The sequence below is a fragment of the Mesoplodon mirus genome, assembly GCF_964341445.2.
Source record: "Mesoplodon mirus genome assembly, chromosome: 19".
Lineage (NCBI taxonomy): Eukaryota > Metazoa > Chordata > Mammalia > Artiodactyla > Ziphiidae > Mesoplodon > Mesoplodon mirus.
In genome coordinates this window covers 20862595-20885064 of record NC_138995.1, presented here as the reverse complement: position 1 = coordinate 20885064, position 22470 = coordinate 20862595, and the positions used below count along the sequence as shown (strand labels likewise).

At 50.6% G+C, this 22470-nt stretch overlaps 1 long non-coding RNA gene across 1 annotated transcript in view; it reads right to left on the bottom strand.

Moving 5' to 3' along the window:
- Positions 1-2386: 2386 nt before the first annotated feature.
- Positions 2387-22470, bottom strand: part of LOC309794642 — a 93338-nt gene continuing 73254 nt past the window's right edge. Inside the window, exons 2-3 of the long non-coding RNA XR_014292174.1 lie at positions 18479-18930; positions 2387-3465 (exon numbers count right to left, since the gene is read on the bottom strand). This is a non-coding gene — a long non-coding RNA (uncharacterized lncRNA). The remainder of the gene's footprint in view (positions 3466-18478; positions 18931-22470) is intronic.

Below are 22470 nucleotides of genomic sequence, written 5' to 3'. Positions count from 1 at the left end.
GTTAAAATGTCCAGGACTTCCCTGGTGGCGCAGTGGTTAAGAATCTGCCTGCTAATGCAGGGGACATGGGTTTGAGCCCTGGTCTCAGAAGATCCCACATGCCACGGAGCCACTAAGCCCATACACCACAACTACTGAGCCTGCTCTCTAGAGCCCACGAGCCACAACTACTGAGCCCGTCGCCCCAACTACTGAAGCCTGTGCACCTAGAGCCCGTGCTCCACAACAAGAGAAGCCACCGCGATGAGAAGCCCGCACACCACAACGAAGAGTAGCTCCTGCTCGCTGCCAACTAGAGAAAGCCTGCGTGCAGCAACGAAGACCCAACGCAGCCAAAAAATAAATTAATTAATTTAAAAAAATGTCCATATGACCCAAAGCAATCTACAAAGTCCCATTAAAATTCCAATGGCATTTTTCATAGAAATAAACAATCTTAAAATTTATATGGCATCACAAAAGACGCCAAATAAGCCAAAGCAATGTTGAGAAAAAAGTACAAAGCTGGAGGCATTCCTCTCTCTTATTTCAAATTATATTACAAAGCTATTAAAATCAGAACAGTATGGTATTGGCATAGAAAACTGACACATAGATCAATGGAACAGAACAGAGAACCCAAAAATAAACCCAGGCATGTATAGTCAACTAATTTATGACAAAGGTGCAGGCTAGAAAGTGGGCAAATAAAACTACGTGGTGGGCAAATAAAACTATGTGGCTATGAGTTTCTAATTGAATTCTGCTTCCTATCTAAATGGAATTAAAAGGCTCTTGTTTTGCCTACATTCACAACAACTCATTTAATTCTCATATTAGTCTATCTTTCTGAAACACCCACCCTGGCAGTCCCCAATCCTGGCTCATCAGAAGCATCACTCCGGCTCCCCTACAGCCACACATCAACATAAAGTTCCAAGTAGAGCTGAGGAGAAAGAGATTTTGGTGTCATAAGTGTGTAGGTAGATAGTGGAAGAAGCCCGTAGGCTTCCAGAGGTTGTTCCAGCAAAAGACAGTGAGACCAGAGGAATGAGGACGAAAACTTGAAGACCATCAACACCCAAAGGAACAGGCAGAGAAGTAGAAGGACCAGAAGAGGGACAGGTCACCAGATTCACAGGAGAAAGGGGCTGGGAGGAGAAACTCATAGTCAACAGCATCTAACATAGGATAAGAAGTGGTCAGTCATTAGGATGTGACACTTAGGGGGTCCCCTGGTATTTTTAGAAAACTGTTTCCATAGAGTTGGGTGGTAAATGTGATAGTGACACAAGAATAGAATACGATGGGGCAAATAAATGCAGATAGTTCTTTTAAGATGATTGTCTGGGAAGTGAATGAGGCAAGGAGAGACGTCTCAAAGGGAGGTAGGTGGATGCAAGGCTGGGAGGTTGCAAAGGTGCTATCTGTTGTTGAACGTGGGCTGGAGTTGAGTACTTTTGCAGGTTGTGGTCAGAGTGATTTGGAGAGGGGGGAGAGAGAGAGATTGAGATTCAAGATGCAGGAAGCAGAAGGGTGGCCAGAGGAGGGAAGATCCTAGGTTGTGATAGATGGGAGCCAGAACCAGACAAGAGGGCATGCCCTACATGGGAGGAAATCCCTTTTACAAAGGAAACGCAGACCAGGCTCAATGCCTCCTCTTCCACGGAGCCCCCATGCAGACCCAGCTTACCTGATGCCAGTCCCTGTCCTCACCGTGGCAAGGCCTGATGCAGAGCACCTTTTTCTAGCCAACGGGATGGAGACGCTGTGTCCCACAAGGCTCAGCAATGGACTCTGTGCGGAACCCTGAGGGCGGAGCCAGCTCCGCTTGGGCATGGCCAGCAGGGGCTCTGCCCAGGGATGGCTGCTGCTCTCTGATTCTCTGTCTTTGCCTCCCTCCTTCCCACTTAACCCCCATCCTCTGATGTCTTGTGCATTTCTCTTCCAGAGGACAGAGACCCTGGGGCGTTCTGTAATGTGCTGGGAAAATCCAGAGCCCTTTGTGAAAAGGCAGCCCGAGCCTTTCTTCTTCACCACGGGAGACCTGAGCAGTGCTCAGCCAGGCGGTGGGAAGGGCTGGCTCACCTTCCTCCTTCCCTCCCCTCCCCTGTCCCCCAACCAGCATTTTTCTGGAAGCACGAATGGTGCCTCAGTCCGTGCGGTGCCACGAAGTGAGGCCCACTCCCCTGAAGAAGCCAGCAGTCACCTGCTTCGCAGGAGACGGGAGAAATGGAACACTTAGCAGAGGGCCGGAGGATGGGGGCATCCTGTCTGCCGGCTGCCGCCCTGCCCAGCCCTCTCCACCGCCCCACTCGGGCTGATGGACCCAACTGAGAGGCTCAGCCCAGCCCACGGAAGAAGGGCAGGCCCCCCAGCTGGGGCTGACTTGCCCACTTGTCCTCTCTCTGAAGGTGGGCTTCACTCCCTGCAGGGGGGTGCAGACCCCAGGCCTCCTCCTGAGAACTAGGCTTCTGCCTCATTCCAAAGGCAGCCCCACCCGGTGTCGCAGACTGAGTCTTGGGATAACCACCTCCCTAGAGATAAAGCTGTCGCTACCCTCACCTCGACTGTCCCCGCTGTGGGACATGCACTCTGCTCCCAGGCGCCAGTCTCGTTCATGAGTCCCGACCCCAGCGCCTCAGTTCCAAAGCACAGACAGCAGTCGCCTCCCTCATTCGCCCTGCCACCGCCAGGACACCTGGAGGAGACCTCCCAGTGCTGAGCCCTCACCTGAGCCCCGCCACCCTTGCCTCACTGACCAGCCTTTCTCATTCCACAGTGGCCTCAGTTTCCTCCACTGTCAAATGGGCACAATGACAGCACCCACTTTACAGGGTGGTGGGAGGCTTCGGTGAGATGGAGAGGTAGAGTGTGCCTCTGACGCCCGCGCCTGACCACTGCCCATGTCTTGCTCTGGTCTTTGAAAGCACCTCTGGCAGCCTCTGCTCCTAGCCGGCGGCTCCTACCTCAATCTCGGCGTGCACCATGTACCCCCAAGAAGGTGCCCAGCTGGGAAACAGGCAGACCAGCATGGATTCGAGTCCAGACAGACCCAAGTTTGAATCTAGACTCCAGTACAATCTGTGTGACTGACAGTGACATCATTAGCCCCCTAGAGCTTCAGTTTGTTCATCTATAAAGCCTCCCTAGTGGGTATGATGGGATAATGAAGTGAGGTGACGTAGGAACCCACCTGGCATCCGTAGGCATTGAAGTCTGCACTCCTGGCCGCCATCCTCTCTTCGGAAGAAGCAGACAGGCCACCCGGGCTTTGAGCCAGGCCACCTCAGGATTCCCCTGGAAAAGCTCTGGAGCCTCGCCCTGGAGGGAACTGTGATGCTGGCAGCACATGCGGTCGCCTCCTCCACGGGCCTTGGGACACGTTTGATGTAATCAACAACTGCCCATGTCTGTTGGCTGAATCCCAGCACGCAGGCTTGCATCCGACGAGACTGCTTATGTTCCTCCAAATTAAAGGGGAGCCTGGGGAGAGAGTGACTTGTCAGGATATGGGGTCAAGAACGGCCCTCCTGGGCTTCCCTGGTGGCGCAGTGGTTGAGAGTCCGCCTGCCGATGCAGGGGACACGGGTTCGTGCCGCGGTCCAGGAAGATCCCACATGCCGCGGAGCGGCTGGGCCCGTGAGCCATGGCCGCTGAGCCTGCGCGTCCGGAGCCTGTGCTCCACAACGGGAGAGGCCACAACAGTGAGAGGCCTGCGTACCGCAAAAAAAAAAAAAAAAGAACGACCCTCCTGTTCTCCTACAATGGTTATTTACAACTGTGTGCTTCTCCCCGGCCGGGTGTTAGCTGCTAACAGCATCCTTCTCAAGAAGGACTGGAAGGCGTATGCACGGGGCCCCGCCAGCTTCTCTGCACCAAGCCGGCTCAGGAGGGCCTGGGACGAGGTCTGGGGAGGTATTGAGGAGCGAGGGCTCTGGGATCACACTGCCAGGGCCAAGTTCCCAGCTTCCTAGTTGGGGACTCTAGGAAAGTAACTCTACCTTTTTGAGCCCGTTTCCAAATCTGTCAAGTGGGCATCACAACATCGCCAGAGGGTGCGATGTGGCCAAGTGATGGCAAGGTGCCGACTTGCTGTAAGTGCTGCCATCGTGATTAGCTGGAGCTGAATGATCAGTACACGAGCTCTGGGTATTCTGTTAACGCAAAGGAAGGGAAAGCAGCGGTGGCGTCAAGCACGTACTATGTGCTTTTGTATTTAATCCTCAGAACAAGCCGAGGAAGTGGGTGCATTATTCCCATTCTAAGGGAGAAGAAAGCCTCAGGGGTTAAGTGACACACTGAAATCGTTATCAATAGCAAGAGATGTTCAGCCACATGTGCCTGCCTCCTGGGTACCCTGTGATGCCAGGAGGCCTTGGGGGCTGCGGGGAGATTAGCAATTCACAGGTGGGCTGGGCTGCTGTCTGGACAATGTTCAGAGGAAGAGAGACGACATGAGAAAATGGGGCTGACTCTCTGAGGAGGACAACATCCCTCCGGGACACACCCTGAGGCCTCAGGAGCAGGCATGCAGGGCACTGCCCATGGCTGGTCCCCCACCCCGAGAGCAAAGGGGCTTCCTCTGGCCTTTCGGCACCAGACCAAGGGAAGGGAAGGCATCCAGAGGCGAAGAAGACACAGCTAGGTCTGCTGTAACCACCCCAATCAAAGCAGCCGACAGCCTCCAGCCCAGATACCCTCCAGAGTCACGCTGGGTCCCCAGCCCTTCCTGCATGGGCTCCCTCTGCTTGGAACCCTTCTGCATGCTTTTGGGCTGGAATGCCTGTCTCTGTATAAAAAGCCCTTCCCTGGGGATCCGTCCAGGAACGACCAGTGTGAGTGAGAGACTCTGTCCTGAGCTCCCATAGCATCCTGCATTCTGCCTGTCCTGGAACTCTGCTACCCCCGTACCCTGTGCAATTGGCCACCTCCACCCAGACTATATGCTCCGAGAGGACGAGGTCTGTGTCTGTCTCACTGCTCTGCTGCATGTAGTTCAAACTCCATCACACAGAGTGGGGTACGCTAACACCGTTGCTAATGATATCATTGCTGAGTGAGACGCCGTAGGTGAAATTCTGTGTACACAGCACAGTGATGTACACATGGGCAAGGAGAGACACTCCATGTGGGTTAGATACAGTCTTTACAGTGAAACAGGTTCTAGGCTGGTGGTGGAAGTGCTTCTCCATCAATTCACTCATGTGTTCATTCATTCAGCACGTGTCCTTTTGGTGTCAGGTGAAACTGTACGTAGAAGATCCAAACGTTGGTAAGACATAAAGGATGGCAGCACTGGGCATAAAAAGGCATGAATGCCACAGTGCATGGCAGGTGCTGTGCTGGAGGTCAAAGGCAGGGAGTGCATGATTCTACCTGGGACCAGCAGAAAAGGCTAATCTGGCAAACAAGGAGAAGGCAGGACCCGCTGGGCCGCGGGGAATCATGGCAGACGTGGGACAGAGGTGCAGCTAGTGGGGTTCAAAGTATTTCAGTCCAGAATGAGGGAGCGTTGGGACATTTTATAAAATCCCCAAGAGCACTGCCATGCCAACCAGAGAGAGAGGGGAACGGGGACTCAAGTCTTCAGCCCCGGTCCTATTTCCTTCTCGGGTGGGCGTCTAGGCTGGGCTGCATGGCAACCTCTGCCTAACAGTTAAGTCCTGAGTCCTGGTGAGTGTCAGTGCCATGGACAAATGCTGAGACAGTCTGAGCTGCCGCTCTCAGTGTCCAGATGTGGCTGGAACATGACAAATTAGAGACCCTGGTTGGAAGGAGGTTGCTTTAGGGGACTCCTTCCAGGCTGTGACTGTCTTCATCAAACCATCTCCCCCTAAAAGGCTTTTCCTCCTCCCTCAGGTATGATTAGAAAAGTCACGAGGCTTTAAGCTAAAAATACGAATGCTTTATGTCCCTCCACAGGGGGAGAAAAATAAGACAAGAGAATCTATGAAAGTAACAAGGAATTTCATCCTTCAGTGGAATCCAGAATGGATATTTTAGACTCAGCCATCCAAAAACATTGCGTAATAGCATATTCTTGTAGTGCAGAATGGATTCCACAGAACAAGCCACAAATCTGCATTTGGCCCAGCAAGGCGCAGGGGTGAGGGGCAGGGGTGTCTCTATGAGCATTTAACAATCTAAGTGATGACTGGCATCCTCTGTGCCCAGGTAAACAGATTGTACAGTCAAGGGCCAATCAACCAAACAGCATCGTCTGCTGGGATGTGCAGAGGGGAGAGCCCAGGCAGCTCGAGTCTCCTGGGGAGGGGCTCTTGAACCGAAGGAACCCCGATCTCATCCACCCCTTGCCGGTGACCTGTCTTGGATCCTAGCGGATGCAGGGCTTGTAAGGTGCTGAGTGATTTGGCCCCAACTTCTGCACGTGCATTATCTCTACCACCCCCTTCCATTCTTACCCTCAACTCAGGGCTGAAGGGGACAAGGCCGTCTGTCCCTCTAGCTGTCCTCCCTCCATCCTCTGCAAGCCCTGGGATTCTGTGCTTGCAAGTCTCCCCGCCTGGTTGAGCCATTCCCCAGGGCTTCAGCTTCCAGCTTAAGCATCACACCCCGTGGAAGGCCCCCTGATGGAGATTAGCTGCCTCGTCTGCAGTGACTTGTTGATTTGAGGCGGTAAATGCCAAGCCTGCCATACGCTCAGCCATCTCTCTCCCAGCCCCACCCGCGCCTGGGCTTCCTCCTCGTCTTGCTGCATTAACCAAGCTACACACACACACACACACACACGCGTGCGCACGCACACACGCACACGCACACGCTCTCTGCCAAACCTATGAGTTCCCCATTCCCGGAGCCAAGGTCCTTCCCACATCTAAGTCTCCATCTGTGCAGTAATTCAGGGAACTTCCCATCTTTGTCAAATTGAATTAAAAACTCAGAACCTCCTCCTCGTCCTTCAATCATGAGCTCAAACGTCACCTCCCTGAAGCCCCTCCTAACCAGAATCCACAAAACTGCCCTCTCACATTTGTGCCCCTCCACCCCCGGTGCCCCTACATCCCCTCCACCTCCCAGCAGTGGTCTGTCCACATGGGTGTCCCAGTCAGCCGAGTTCAGACCATAACACCTGGTTCTAAGCCACCTTTAACATCCCCGGTTTCTGCACTGCTCCTGACACACAGGAACCTATGTCACTCCAACACCAGGAACAGGGAAACTAAAGGGGCTTCCTTCCCTCGTTTTATGAGCTTGTAACCTGGGGCCCACGAGGAAGGGGCTTGCAAAGACTGAGGGTCTCAGAGGCTCACACCCACTCCTCTGCTCAATTCAGGAGCACGTGTCTGAGATCACCAACTAGGGAGGCACATTCTGCCCCAGGAAGACCGTGCGCTGTCCATTCTGGGTTTGGGAAAAGAAGGTAACAGTGTGTTTAATAAAAGCCAGCATTACAGGTTGGGGTTATACAGAAAAAGCCAGCAGTGTGGAGGATTTGCGGTGTATCTACTCAGCCCCATGCTACACATTTTACATCCCTTCTCTCCTTTATCCTCAAAACAACCTGATGAGCTAAGTTCAACTACCCCAGCTTTACCGAAGAGAAAATCAAGACAGCGAGTATCAGAGTATCTGCCTGGCTGGCCACACAGATATTAAGTGGTCAAGCTGCCTTTCAGGGTTCAAGCTCCAGTGACCTGGGTCCAGAACCGCAGCTCAGAACTGCCGTGCGAGCCCCACCTCTCTGCATTTGGATTTCTTCAGCACATATTTGGAGTCTGGCTGGCGCTCGGAGAGACTGAACAGCTTGCACACATTTAGATCAACTTGTCAACGGCAGGCTTGCTCAAAACAGATCTTCCCCATCCGTCCTGCCCTGACTCGGGAGACTGACAGAGTGGTTACTGGATCTCCAAAGGTGTGTTTCATTAGAAAAATATTTCTTTTGATCACCCTCTGTCTTCCCAAAGTCACAAAGGCTGAAAATCAAGTTGCCCAGCGGAACTCCATTCATCACGGAGATAAACATCAGCTGTCTACTCCCCCTACCGCCACCTTCAAAGAGCACACGTCATCTGGAGGTAGGACAAGACAACCTGGCCAGGGACTGGGGAGGCCTGGGTTTGAATCCAAGCTCTGCTGCTACCCTTGGGCAAGTGTGACCTTGGGCAAGTCACTTCTCCTCTCTTGGTTTTTGTTTCTCCATCTGTACAGCAAGTCTGGCCTTTCTAAACTATGAAATGACTGAATGAATGAACTGATGAATTAATGAATGATGTGATATACCCACCATCTTCCTGCCCTGAGATACTATGACTCTGACGCATTGATCTAGGGAACAGCCCAGCTTGGTTACTAGCCAGACCAGAACGCAGGCACGCAGACATGGAACCGGCATTATACATGTAGTCTCTTTACTTGAGAAGACTTAAAGCAACAAGGCTTTAAGCTAGACCCCAAGCAGGATGAGAGGTTTGTGAAGGTTGGGCCTCTCCTTTTCTGCTCACACTTGAACCCAGCTGCCACTCACAGGCTTCCAGCATGGGGCGAGGGGCTGCCCAGGGCTGGGGGCAGCTGAGTTGAACACAAGCTGACCCCTCAAGGTCGCTCCAAGCTCCAGCTTCTCTGAGTCAGTATAGTCGCTGTGAATAATACATCTGGTCTCTGACATTGTGCATGATAAACTGACCTGGTACAAAGTCCTATTAAGATAAATCACATTGAAGTTTAGGAAATTATATGTTTGAATCCTGTAATTTAATGTCACTGTGACGCAGGAGAGGAAGGCGAGGGAACTCAATTAGAGGCTAATTAGCCCACGTGACTCAGCAGCGCTGGGTTGCCTCCCGCCTCTGCTGAAGACAGTTAAGCATGGTAACTCCAGCCCTCGTGCCTGTTTTCCCACCTGTAAAATGGGGACAGTCCTAGTGAAAGAGAGGAACTGTGGCCTTGAATCAAAGAGAGAAGGAAGCAAGGGCTCCAAGGAAAGGCCTGAGGGTCCCCAGTTAGGCACCGCCAACCCCCCAGCCCAGCACCTTCTTTCTTCCCTGACCCTGGTGGCTCCTCCTGGGGTCCCGGGTAGGCTTCAGAGAGTCTGTAAACTCTGCACCACGGGATGTAAAATCTGTGTGGGGGTCAAGTTTTCAGGGACCGTGGGTCTCTCAGAGCTTCCATAAGACCTTCAGAAGGTGGCACCACAAACCGCCACACCTCTCCATCCTTTGCTTCAGCATCGGCTACTCTAAAAACCTCTCCCTCTCTAACCAACACCCGGCTTCCTGCTGTGACCCATCTTGGCTACAGTCACCATCCTACCTTCTCGCTCTGTCCTGCCACTACTCCCATCGCCCCCTCCCACTCCGACCGACACTGCTTGTTCCAGCGTCACCGCTGGTCTCCTAGGAGCCACCTCCATCAGCCTTCATCCATCTTGACATCTCTCCAGCATCGGCCACTCTTTGCCGCTTCACTGAATCCCCATCCCCTTTTGGCGTCTGTGAACCCAGACACAGTCCTTCCAGAATCATTGCCAGACAAGCTTCTCTTGTATTTCTCCTGGGCTCCAGCCTCTTCCCTTCTCCCCTCACGCAGCGTGGTCTCCCTGGCCAGCCCTTCCAGCACCTCCAGGTTGAGGGGCCCAGGTTAATGCCCACATAGACATCTTCTTGAAGGTTCAGACCCATCTATCCAACTACCTCCTGGATCCCACGGAGACCCCTGGCATTCAGCATTCAAGAACAAACTCATTCATTTCACATCCATCTCATGTAGCTGAGATCACTACAAACTCAGCGGCTACAAGCAGAAGATGTCCTCCTAAGCTTCATATCTCTTTTATCCCCAATATTCTGTTGGACATCAACAGATGTCCTTTGAGGGGAGGCATATTCCATCAGGGGAATCATGAGGGTTAAGGATCCCATGAAGAGGCTAATGCATTGAGGGAGGCTCTATAATGGATGGAATGGAGGTTCCAGAATGCACGGGGTGGAAGTAAGTAGGTGGGAGAGGATGGGTGGAGGCTGAGCAGGGGTGTGGAGGCCATAAGGAAGGAGGTGAGAGTGCTCGGTCCAAGGAGACATGTCCTTGACATGGAGACGGTGATGGGTAGGGTCAAGGGCAGAGCGGGATTTGGGGAAAGGATATGGATGAGATGAGCTGACATCTATGTTCCAAATGGAACATGGGTGCAAGTTTTCTGTAGCGCTGCCACAAATGTGCTGCCCCCCACCCCCTGCTTCCTGCCAGAGTGTGAGTCCACCTTGTCTTACGAAAGCTCAGTAGGTGAGCTAGTGAGAGGGTGAGAAGAAAGATCTTAGCAAGGGATTCAGGCCTATAACGGCCCCTCGTGATCAAAGTGAAATTCCAACTCAGGAGAGTTTTGGGAAAGATGTCCCCCAGCTCAGGCAATGGCCTCTCTCAGAGGACCTGCCAAGCAAGTTGCCTTGTAAAATAGCAAGGAGTCATTTCAGCAGACCACAGCATGGAAGTGGAATGAAGCAGCATGGGAGTCCTGGGGGCCCGAGACCAGCACGAAAGGAGCGGCAGAAACAGAACACGGGTGCTTGGTCTCCAGTAATTACTATCAAAGAAGGATTTCCTTTACGACTGCTTTGACCGAATGATGATGGTGACTGTGACGACTCTGATAGAAATAATAAAAGAAGAGCCTCTCTTTCTGCAGCACTTACTAAGTCTTAGCATAGTCTTAAGCTTTAATAGCTTCAGAGATAGAAACGCTATAAATATACAAAAAACTCATTTGAAAGTTGGTCTACATTTCTTTTGCATTTATTCACTTTGGTGAATTTTTTAAAATAAGTCTTTAAATTTCCTTTTTTTTCTTCCCAGCTCCTCTGGCTCAACACAGAGAATATTGACGGAAACAAAAATTTAAATTAAAAATGTATAAATTCACAAAACTAAACACTTAAAGAATGGAAAAGCTTCAACTTTCAAATAATTCATTTGGTAGGTTTACAGCATGTATGCTTCTGATGTTATTAAAGCTTAAAATTGCACTAAAGCTTTTGGGACACTTTGTATTTAAAAGGCATCATCTTATCCAGTTCTCACAATACCCCAAAGGTAGGTACTGTGATCATCCCCATTTTAGAGACAAAAAAACTGAGGGTCAGTGAGGTTAAGAGACTTGCCTGAGGTTACTCAGGGAGGAATTCTGGAACAGAGGCTACCGCCCCTCGTGATCAAAGTGAAATTCCAGCTCAGGAGAGTTTTGGGAAAGATGTCCCCCAGCTCAGGCAATGGCCTCTCTCAGAGGACCTGCCAAGCAAGTTGCCTTGTAAAATAGCAAGGAGTCATTTCAGCAGACCACAGCATGGAGAGAATGCAAACCAAGGAAAAGCAGAGAGTGGGCCTGACAGATGATCTCAGGAGGAGCGCTCTAGGGCATAACGGGAATCAGCCTCGGGCTGGGCTGGGCGGGGACAAGCTGAGGTGTTTCAGGGCTGTTTACCCTGACTGCACGGGGCTCCTCAGTCCATCCTGACTGGGGGTGTGTGGACCAGATGGGGAAGGACTAAGGGAGAGTAAAAGGAAACCCAAAGGGCGAGGTGAGAGTTGCAGGAGGGGAAATGGATGAGAAACATGGGGCCTGGTGACATGCACACCCTGCGTGGCTGCTCGAATATTAATCCACAATATATTTTAGTGGCACAGACACCAGTGAGCACGAGAAGGAACGTGAAGGGCTTCGGATACCCTGATAATAGTGCTGTCACTCCAGATTCTCATGGCCTCATCCTGAGCAGGAGCTTCAGCAAAACCCTAAGCAAATAATCAAGGTGCCGGATGCCGGCTTCCGTATGTGAGCCAGCGGCTCCCTTACAATCGCATTGCATCTGCATCCCCTAAAGCAACAGACCCCATAGACCACAGCTCAGATCCTACTGGGAAAGGGTCAGGGTTAGGGGCTGCTCAAAAAATTAGCCCCTGCCTGCCCTTGTGCACGTGATGGAACATCTGAAATTCAGTTCTGACATCTGTGAAGTGGGAGGACGTTAGGTTTGGGGTGAACATTAGCGACACGGCGTGTGATAGGATCTGCGTGGGCCCAGGCACGCAGTACGTGCGGAGACCAGCTGTGGACCCTTATGTTCCCAGGGCTCACCTGTTCCCAGCTCTTCCTCACTGGGGCTGCTTGGGGTTGGGGCTCCGAGAAGAACAGCGAGTCACCCACTGTCACACAGCTTGTTGTAGAAGGACGGGCCCTCAGCTCCCCCAGCTGCTGGGTGCTGACTTCTCCCAGGAGGGCCAGCCAGCCCTAGGGGAGCTGAGTAAACTTGGGTCACTCCTGTGCCATCTGGAGAGACCACCCCTCAGCTTCTAAAGATGACAAGGAGTGAAATGCCTTAGACCCATGGTAGAGAGAGACTCTGAACATGGATGTGAACAGAAACAGGACTTAGGGGCTGCCTCTGAAAGCCACGGGGCCTGCTTGTTCCTGAGGGGGACACAAGACAGCCAACACATCCACGGTCAAGGGGAGGAAGAGAGACCTCATGCACTGGACACAGGCAGCCTGCTTGGGAGCGTCCATCTACGATGCCTTCATCCTTCAAGGAGACAGAATGGGCTCAGAAAGCACAAGTGCAGGGCCCAGGGTCTCTCAGCTCCTCAGTGGCCACAGTGAGATGAGCGAGCCCAGAATCCAATGCTCCTGACTCCAAAGGCCCCATCCGTGCCCCACGGGGCCACCTCTCCAAGGCTCAGGTCAGGTCAGGGAGAGTAAAAGACCCCAATCTGGGTCACCTGCAGGCCGTTCACGTTCCAACCTTCCTGCCAGGACAAAGTGAGCGGGGGGCACACCTGGGAGGAAAGGGATGGCAGCAGGCTCGGGGAGGACACCCTATGTGGGGACGCGACACGGGGAAGGGCGGGCCTACGCGTGAGTCCTGGCTCCCGCTTCAGCTTCAGTGTTCCCAAGCAGAAGATGGGAGTGACAGGAGTAACACCTGTCTACCGCACAGGATGTTGAGGATCAAAATGCAAAAATGCCTCCGACGTGGCAAACACTATACGGATGTTGTCTGCCTCTTCCCCTCCCTTATGCAACTACAGAACCATTCTTCCAAACGGACCTCTATATCCCCCTCTTCTCACAAGCTGCTGGCCTCCGTTTATACATCAGAAAATCTGAGGCTGTGAAGCTGCCTTCCAGGCAGGGCTGCTGCAGACAGCTGCACAGGCTGTGCGTACAAATCCAGGGGGCGCCACAGGTAAGGAGCACCCCTGGAGCTGAGCGGAGCTGTGATCTTTCATACAAAGGGGTACTGTGAGAATTTCATTTGTTAGATCAGTTTGCAAAACGCCAAAAACAGAAGATTAGCCATCATCACAATAGTTATCAAAAGAAGCCTCACAATTACGCTCTCTCCACTGATCCTCTACTGGCAGAGTCTAAGCATTTGTAGTACTTACTCTCTACCTCACTGTACAATCAGCAATACCAATGACAAACACACACACACATTATTTAAACTCGGGTGTTAATCACGACCCCGAAGATTGCCCTATCTCATAACGTAGTATTTTCCAAACTTGAATGTGTATGTGAATCATTTGGAAAATGGTGTGAAAATGCAGATTCTAAGTGCGGGGAGGAGGTTTAGGAGGAGGAGGAGCAAGGAGAGGAGGGAGGTGCTGAGACTCTGCCTTCTGACCGTCTCCCCAGACCTTGTTACGGTGAGGCTGATGCTGCTGATCCGCTTTGCGGAGTGAATTTGTTAACTCCCGCACCACCACGCCTCGGCCTGAGGGATGTACTTTATTTTCCTCTCGATTTGTTGAGGACCAGCTAGAAACCACGGGTCAGGAAACTGAGGCCCACAGGCCAAACCTAGCCCGCCGCCTCTTTCTGTAAATGCAATTTTATCCACTCCCATGTATTTACATATTACCCGGGGCTGTATTTATTTGTGTATTTATGTCTTGTCTCTGGCTGTATTTATAACATGGTGGCGCTTATTTATTCACATACTGTCCACAGGCCTCTCTGCACAATAGCAGCAGCACTAAGCAGTTGTGACAGAGGCCGTAAGGCCTGCAAAGCTGAAAATATGTGCTCTCCAGTCCTTTAAGAGAAAGCTTTCTGACCACCGAGTGAGACGACCAAGCCGTTAAAGGGAGACAAACTTGCACTGGGTGGGTGCAGGGGCCAGAGTGAGAGAGACAGGAGGGAGGAATGCTGAATTTAAAATCAAACACACTCCATTACACTGTGTTTTTGGCCCCAGGGCCCGGCGAGCCCACTTGTTTCAGAGGAGAGTTAGTTACTGTCAGTCCTTCTCCACAGCATGATGGCAGATGGGGTCTCCTCAGGTTTCCCTGTTGGTGGAGAAACCGGATACACCCCGGGAAGCCGTGGCGAGTCCATCCTGGCCTCCATCACAGAGGCCTAATGGAATTGGCAGAAGCCGACCTGTATGCAGGGGAATGTGATCTGTTTATTGTGGTCCAAGGTGTTCTAGGAAACCCAGCTGGCCCCAGTTGTGTCCAGAGGCACGGCCAGCCACCCCTCAGAGAGCCAATTCATCCTGACACTAAGCCACAAAGCAAAGGATCCACTGTCGAGGGGCTGGCTATAAATAACCCTTTGGGGTGATTTCAGCATTTGTTCAGGAAACATGTATTTTATGGTTCTGTAGACTCTCCAAGCCGGGCTGCTCTGATCCCTCAAGTGAGTCACAAAATTCTCTCAACCAGAGCTCTGACCAGGTGACTCCAGCTTCTGTTTGAACACTTCTGGTGATGGGGAGCTCACTACCACACACGCACGTGCCTGTGTAACTACTTGCAAGGAAGATACTCAGTGAATAGAGATCACACTTGCTTCCACATGACTCCCATCCACTCTCTGAGTGCTGTGTTCCAGAGCCAGAGAGAAAGTGTCACCCGTGTCACCATCACAGAGTTTCAAACCTCTTCTTGGAGGTGAACTTGGGTGGATACACTGCTTGACCCCTTGGAGCCTCCATTCCCTCACATTTGCACGAGGAAGGTCCTGGATGAACACGTAGAATGTGTGTGAGGGTCAGTTTAGCAGCACTTGTCCAGCTGTCCACAGTATCACATGGGAAGCTCACACCAAGTATGTGGAGTGGAAATCAGTTATTCTCATTCTACGAATAAGGAAACTGATGCTCAGAAAGGTAAGTGACTCAGCTGGGGAGGGTTTCAAATCCAAGCACGCCTGATGCAGACTTGATGCTCTGTGGGTCTTCTCACCTCCCTGGAACGTAGGGGACCAATTTGGGGAGAAGGAAACCCTCAAGCCTACCAATTCCAGATTTGAGGGCTCCAAAATAAGCCCATGAAGGTTTGAAATGAATCAGGTCAATGAAAACCTCTGTTTAGAAAAAGGCAATGTTTTATCAACTTCAACAGGAAATCTGACTTCCGTCCTTGTCACCACTTTATCATTTCTTCCCAGCTGCTACCGAGATCAGAGCTTCAGAGATGGTTAAACGTTTGTCACATTTAATACTATCATCCCCATTTTTCAAGTACGGGAAGCTGACTGATGCTTGTAATGCTGGGATTAAAACTCAACTGCCTTATACCCTGAGAAAACCATAATTCAAAGAGTCATGTACCACAGTGTTCATTGCAGCTCTATTTACAATAGCCAGGACATGGAAGCAACCTAAGTGTCCATCAACAGATGAATGGATAAAGAAGATGTGGCACATATATACAATGGAATATTACTCAGCCATAAAAAGGAACAAAATTGAGTTATTTGTAGTGAGGTGGATGGACCTAGAGTCTGTCATACAGAGTGAAGTAAGTCAGAAAGGGAAAAACTAATACCGTATGCTAACACATATATATGGCATCTAAAAAAAAATGGTTCTGATGAACCTGAGGGCAGGACAGGAATAAAGACGCAGATGTAGAGAATGGACCTGAGGACATGGGGAGGGGGAAGGGTAAGCTGTGACAAAGCGAGAGAGTGGCAGGGACGTATATACACTACCAAACGTAAGGTAGATAGCTAGTGGGAAGCAGCTGCATAGCACAGGGAGATCAGCTCCGTGCTTTGTGACCACCTAGAGGGGTGGGATAGGGAGGGTGGGAGGGAGACACAAGAGGGAGGGGATGTATGTATACATGTAGCTGATTCACTTTGTTGTATAGCAGAAACTAACACAACATTGTAAAGCAATTACACTCCAATAAAGATGCTAAAAAATAAAAAATTAAAAAAAAAAACCTCAGCTGCTTGTGCAACTGTGTGTGCAGGGCCAACGTACACACTGCTGCCCAGACGTTTGTCATGGGCGTGGCATAGGATGGGGTCTTCTCTGACATGCAGGACCGACGCTGGGCTGCCAGAGACAGGGGCCGGCGGGTGCCAAGTCCTTCTCTGCACCCTGTCCCTAACCTCCCCGCTTCTGTCTAGCTGTTCCCACCACGCCTGCCTCTTTGGAGGCATCCGTCTCTCTCACCTGCATGACTTCAACCCCGTCCTCCACGCCCGTGTCACTGGCTCCCTCTGCAAACTTTTCCCCACGTTCCCCACACGGCCACCAGAGTGACCCTCCTCAACTACAATTCAGATCGTGTCACATCCCTGCTCAGAATCCTTTAGTGCCTTCCTGTTGTCCCCAGGGTAAATCCCTCACTCCAGGACACGTCCCAGCGAGGTCTGCTCTGCTTGACCTCTGCCCGCTCAGAAGCCTGGTCCCTGACTGCGGCCCCTGCAGCCTCGGGTCCAGCCTCTGCGAGCTCGCTTCCAATCACCCCCACTGGGTCAGGCTCTCACCTCTGCACTCTGCCTGCTCTGCCTGGAACCCACTTTCCAGCTCTCCAAGATGGCAGATTCCAGACGGCCACGGACGCCTTGGCCCGTCTCCATCAACAAGGGGCGGCCGTCATCCTCTCCCCTCAAATCTGGGCAGGCTCCGTGGCTGCCTTGAGCAGCGGGGCTCGGGAAGGGAACGCCCTGCCAGCTTGTGGCCCCAAACCTTAAGAGACTGGCAGCTGCCACCACCTCTCTGTTGGACCTCTGTGTGGCCTGCAAGAAAGCTGCCTGCCTGCCTGCTGGAGAGGCCAGCCGCCAACTGCCCCCTCCAAGGCCCCGGGCGTAAGAGGGAAGCCCTCCTGGATCCACCAGACCATACTAGCCTCCAGCTGAATACTGTCAAAGGCCCTCAATTAACGCCACAGGGGGCAGAAGAATTCCCCAAATGAGCCCTATCCAAACTCCTGACTCACAGAATCGTGAGATACAGCAAAAGGGTGGCTGTCTTAACCACTAAGTTTTGGGGCAGCCAGTTACACAGTAATAGAGAACCCTACCCTCCCTCCCCTCTGCTGACTGACAGGCACGCACCCGCTCCTCGGGAAGCCTTTTCTGACGACACAAGGCCGTCCCAGGTGCCTCTGCTCCGTGTTCCCACAGAAATCCACACCCCGCCCATCTGAATGTGCCCAGCTTCTCTCCCAGTGCCTTAAAGGTCATACAGAGTGAAGTCAGTCAGAAAGAGAAAAACAAATACCGTATGCTAACACATGTATATGGAATCCAAGAAAAAAAAAAAAGGTCGTGAAGAACCTAGGGGCAGGAAGGGAATAAAGACGCAGACCTACTAGAGAATGGACTTGAGGATATGGGGAGAGGGAAGTGTAAGCTGGGACGAAGTGAGAGAGTGGCATGGACATATCTACACTACCAAATGTAAAACAGCGAGTGGGAAGCAGCCGCATAGCACAGGGAGGTCAGCTCAGTGCTCTGTGACTGCCTAGAGGGGTGGGATAGGGAGGGTGGGAGGGAGACTCAAGAGGGAGGAGATATGGGGATATATGTATATGTATAACTGATTCACTTTGTTGTAAAGCAGAAACCAACACACCATTGTAAAGCAATTATACTCCAATAAAGATGCTTAAAGAAAACAAAAACAAGGTCTCCAGAGGCAAGGATCCCGTGTCTGTCTGCCTCAGCCCTGTGCCTCTAACAGGGAGCACAGTCGTTGTCCAGTAAATATGAATGAGGAATGCAACACCAGGATTTCTTTTTTTTTTTGCGCGGTACGCGGGCCTCTCACTGTTGTGGCCTCTCCCATTGCGGAGCACAGGCTCCGGACCCGCAGGCCCAGCGGCCATAGCTCAAGGGCCCAGCCGCTCCGCGGCATGTGGGATCTTCCCGGACCGGGGCACGAACCCGCATCCCCTGCATCGGCAGGCGGACCCTCAACCACTGCACCACCAGGGAAGCCCCCGCAACACCAGGATTTCTAAGGGGTTCCTGATTAGGGGTGAGAAGTGAGCTAAGGACACAACCAAATTCTTAAAGCCAGCAAGCAGGCTTAAATGACTCTCCATAAGGCTAGGAAGGAACTGATGTATAAATTATGTCCAGCCGAGGAGGCTGGGCATACAGATATTCCAACACGTGACTATTAAACATCTCTAAACATTTCCACCTGTGATAAGCGATTCCTAACAATATTACTTGATAAGACAGGTGACAACGCCCCCGCCACAAACACCCCCTCCAGACACTTGCACTCACCTGAACACTGGCCTGGTTTATTTGTCCACTCATTCCTCCATGCATTCATTTGTTCAAGAAGCATCTATCAAACATCTCCTGCGTACTGGATGCTTTGCCAGTTGCTGGAGATTTAAAGCCAAAAAACCACGAGGTCACCAGGGCCATGACGGCCAGACCTGGAGCACCTCAAACAGACTCAGTGCTGATCAGGGAAGGCTGCTCCCTTGCAGGGGACTTGGGATGAGTTCTTGAGGAAGGAGCCCCAGGTAGAGAACTCCCTGCATGCCTCGCTCCTGAGTCATCAAGAAACCGATTCCTCGTGGCTGATAATCATGAAATTAAAAGCAGCTGAGGACCGGGGCTAAAAAAGGGAGGTATCCTCAGCGGTGGGGCAGGAGCAGATGCTTCTCAGAAGAGAGAAATCAAACAGACAATGCCCAAGGCTTTCAGTGATGGAGGAAGGCTGAGACCTGTTAAAGAGGAAAAAAAAAAAAAAAGGAAAGCTTGAGGCAAAACCCAGAGTTAAAGCTTAATTAAGAAAGCAGGCATTTTAGGTTCACACAAATAAGTAAACAATCCCCTCAGCCCCTCCTGATCATCACCAAGTAATTGCTTAAAGCTGTGGTTTGCTCTGCTTGGACGATCCTTAAATACAAGTTGATAAAAGTCATGGGCATACGAGTGAGTGGAGAAGACGCCCCTTGACACCTCACTTCCTAGCTTGACCTTGGCCGTGTACGACCCGGACAGGTCACCTCTCCCCGGTGGCGCCTCTGTTTCCCTCTCCACCCCAAACACCAGGGTGTGGGGGATGAAGCCAAATGGATCCTGCGTCTCCTCTTGTCCCGGAGTGTGTGACCTACTTTGATATCTGGCACAAACTCACTTTGAGTGAAATCCACTGGGGTTCACGCCTTACCTCCATCACTTATGACCTGTATGACCTTGGGCACAGCAGGTTAGCACGTGGGACTTTGTTTTTTCTCACCTTCCGATTGGAGTTTTTAGTGCCAACCCCCTACTTCTGTGAGAATTAGGGAAACCAAGGTCCAAAGCCTCAGGATGCAGGGAAGTTCATCTTATTTGTCCACAGGAGAGCTGCGGCTGTCTCTCACAGGGCACTGCCCAGCCAGTCACCATCAACAACTCCAGAAGGCTGAGTGGTGCACTCATGCACAGGATGCCGGCAGCGGCATCACCAGGGGTTTGTACTTGTTCTCCCGCTGCGTGGAACAGTGCTCCTTCTCCCCGGAGGAGGAGCTCTCGCTTGACTAATAACCCCTCCTTACTCTCCAGGCCATGACTTGGGAGCCCCTTCCTCCTGGGTGCTACCCCAGAGCCCCAGGTTCAGGGCTGATTCTCTTGCTACCATCAGACCCTCCAAGGACGTATACAATTACCCGCCTCTTTGTCCCCCACCCCGTCCTTCCCTCTACTCCCAGGACTGGAAGCTCTGTGAGGGCAGGAACCGAACCTGTTTCCTTCACTGCTGGGTCTCCCAGACGTTGTCTGGCACTTCGTAGCAATGCCATGACTGTTATCTAGGTCAGTTTTTTGAGTCATTCCAACCCTGCTCCTGCATGGCCACTAGCTAACTGCCTCATCTTAGGGAAAACAAAACACATCTTTCTAGTTTCACCTGTGAAATGTGCTCAGGAGTAAGCAGTATATTACTAGTTACTCACCAGAAGACACCATCAATTGCAGGACACCTGTTTTCTTATATACCACTAAGAAAGAAAGAAGACTTCCAAAAACCTTTGACCCAATGTTTTTTATCTCTTGGAATTTTCATTTCATAATTTGTTTAAAATCTCTTTGAGATTTAATTGGCATAGATTCTATCCCATGTCACTCTTGGGCACACATAAAAAGGAAAACTGATAAATGAATCAAATTGGTTGAAGTATTCCTAAATGTTCTTCATATTCAGAGTCACTTTGCCATCTAAAATCATCAGATAGGTAACTTCTCCCAGCCCTCCGGGTCATCAAGATGATTGGTGATGCAGCATTTCTTACAAGAATCCTTAAAAGAGCCAAAAGTCGTGTTTGCTGAGTGTTTAATCTGGCTTTGCAGCAACGTAGCATTGGTCTACTATTGATGTCTGTGCCCCAGATATTGCTAAATAGCTCTGATTGGCCAATTCTGCACCCCTTTCTCCACAATTGTTTGATTCCTGGGGTCTAAAAGAATGCTCCTAGAATGCTTCGAGGATTTTCATCCAAGCTGCCGACACCCATTCTGTGGGTTTTGATGCTTGTACAAACACAGCCAATGACAAGTACATCACGATGCTACAGGACCAACAGCAATTATAGGATGACATCAGTGATAAGGCACAGCCCAATTTCCAGACATTAGTGAATGAAAAAATATGCCTCTTGATATTGATGAATTACAGTACCTCGTGGGGGCTGCCCTTAGAATGAAAGCATGACTTTTTTGAAAAGCCTCTCACATAGGGCCTTGCACATGGTGGGAACTAACATCATGTTTCTTTCTCTCTTTCTTTTTTGCCAGCCTGGAGATGTTACCTCTGATTGTAAGTCTCCTGACTATGATGAGTGGTTGATGGAAGGGAAGGGAGGTTTCAACACACAGAATGAGCATCTGATGGGAAATAGGGAAAAGGTGAGAGGCAATATAGGACACTGGGTTTCTAAACCTACATGTACAGTGACCATATCATTGATCATCCAAGCCAGGACACTTCTGAGAGTAAAAAAGGTAGCTCTCAATAATTTCACTGGGCCCATAATCAAAAACTGAGGCTGGCCCAGAAGATCCTGGGTGTATGACAACCTACCATATCCCATCTTCCATCCAGAAAGTCAGGCTGAAATCAGATGCAAAATTCACTCTGCTTGGAGTGCCTTTTTGTCCAAAATGAGAAAGGCCATGAGATCACTGATGGGCATGCAGGTACTTTTGGTGCCCATCCCAAGAAGGCTTAACCATAAATTCCAAAACTGGCTAAAATACGAAGCCGCTGTATTGTGGGAGAGGCTCCCCTGCCCCAGCTGTTATTTATGGTGCAGAGAAAAGGGAACTGCAGTGATGATGGATCTGCTTTTATCAGATAAAAATGGGAGGGACAGTGAAAGATCATGGTGAGATATCATGCAGAATTTCAGGAGGACACTTTAAAAATGTGTTTTAGAGGAAATGAATTTTTAACTGGCTAGAATATATCCATTTACAGTCGGAACATCCATATATTTATGAGTGTTTTTAGCTCTCAAAATAGTAACTCAGGACAGAATAACAAACAGTCTCTTAATAGCCCTAATTTATCAGACTCCGCTGTTTAAGAAGAATAAATAAAAAGAAATAGAAATGTGAGAGAGAGAGAGAAAGTAGGAATCCGAAATACTGGAAATGGTACCACCCCAAAGTTTACTCCATGTCTGTCTTCTTAAGAAAATGAATCTTAGAGAGACCTTAGCTCAAAGAAAGCCAAGAGTGGCTTTAAAAGCACCCAAGGTTGGGTGCTGATGGGGGTGATGCAAGGTGGGGGTGAGGAAAGGAACTTGGCCATGTTATTCCATCTCCCTTTTATGAATGAAGACCTTTGCCTTCACGTCTTTGAACGTATTTCCTTGAGGACTCCAATTCTCAATCCCCTAATTGTTTTCTTCACTCTCCTGTCTCTTTCCTTGCCTGGTCTTTTCTGTGGACTGCAACCAATTTATATCTGCAACATCACTTTGATCACCACCTCCCTCTGGGATGCCAAGATGCCACACAGTGGAAAGTACACAGAAGTTGGAGACAGACAGACCTGGGTTCAAATAACATTTCTGATGCTTTGTGCTGTGTGACCTGTGGCAAGTTACTGGACCTCTCTGAGTCTCTGTTTACCTCTCCATGAAATGAGATTAACACAGAACCACCAATCCCTTCTTTGCATAACTTTCCTTTGTCACTAGAATTGTCTTCTTCATCCATTCATGGCTCACAGTGCACAGCAGAGATTGGCACAACGTTGTAAACCATCTACATGTCAA